Here is a 1,442-nt window from a genome sequence, read left to right on the forward strand (position 1 = left end):
CACAAAGTGTGTTAAGGATTGATGTCTTGTATTATGAAGAAATAGATCTGTCAAGGTAGACTCAAACGGACAACTCTAGAGGGGCGTTAAAAGCCCGGAGGAGTGTCCGGCATAGGTAGACTCTGTTGACTCAGCCCTTGTGGGGGTTCGGGGAACGGCAGCCCTCGAGGAAAATTTCGAATATCTTTACAAGAGTATTTCGGTAATTTGTACCATCTATTTGGGACTGAATGTTTATACGTACATGGGTATTTTGCTAATTTGTAAGGGAATATATATATATATATATATATATTGTAGCGATGGGGGTTCTTTTAAGGGTTAAGGGAAAAATGTAGATTACTGTAAAATCAGAGAGAATAGAGAGGCGTGAGGAAGAGAGCTATTGTAAATCTATTTTCCATTGCCAATAAAGAATCTCTCATCTCCCGTTGACGTAGGCACGTTGCCGAACCACATATGTCTTTACGTTGTCGTTGGCTGTCTCTTTCTTTTGTGTTTGTTTCTCCTTTCTTGTTTTCGTGGATTGTTTTTTGTTTCTACAAAATGGGGGAGGTCCGACACTTTGCTTATGGAAGCATGTGGCTCGGCACAAAATAAGGGTGGTCTGGCGTTTTGGGGTTGCGGTCTGACACAAAATGGGGGCGGTCCAATACTTTGCTTTTGGAAAGCATGCGGTCCGACACAAAATAGGGGCGGTCCGACAATTTGGGCATGCGGTCCGATACAAAATAGGAGCAGTCTAGCACTTTGGGCTTTTGGAAAGCATGTGACCCGACATAAAATAGGGGCGGTCTGGCACTTTGGGCTTTTGGAAAGCACGTGGCCCGCCATAAAATCGGGGCGGTCCGGCGCATTGGGCATGCGGGATACAAAATGGGGGTGGTTCGGTACTGTAGCATTTTCATCCAAAAAATATGATTTTTTGACTTGAGGGGTATTTGTTAGAAAACCTCAACTTGGGGTAAAAGTTGCTATATAAAACTTTGTTGGTGGTAGGATGTCTAGAAAGTATCCTTTGGGGTTTTTTGTAATTTTTCCTTTTTTTCTACCCACTATCAGATTTTTTTTAACTTTGAAACTGAATTTTACCACCCAATACCAGATGTATAAAACTTAATTATCACACCCACTATCAAATTTTTACTATGGAAATTAAATACCCAAGTTTACTATGAAACCCAAAACTCCCAGCCCAGCATCAATGAAATTCTAAATAAAACTAGGTGGCCATTGTTTATATGAAAGTTTTACTCAAGTCTTATAGAAAAACTTAATTTTTAGTTAAAAGTTTTCCTCAATCCCAAGTCTAGCTCCATCTTAAACTTTCAATACAATTACAGATAAGAAGGATGGGAGGACGGGTTTCTACTAGTCCCCGGACTCACATGTGCATGCTGGGCGCCTTCTAAAATCTATCTTAAAGATGCATTTTAGATTTA

The sequence above is a fragment of the Amborella trichopoda genome, chromosome 5 (genome assembly GCF_054954075.1).
Source record: "Amborella trichopoda isolate Santa Cruz 75 chromosome 5, AtrichopodaSantaCruz75HAP2 v2.0, whole genome shotgun sequence".
Lineage (NCBI taxonomy): Eukaryota > Viridiplantae > Streptophyta > Magnoliopsida > Amborellales > Amborellaceae > Amborella > Amborella trichopoda.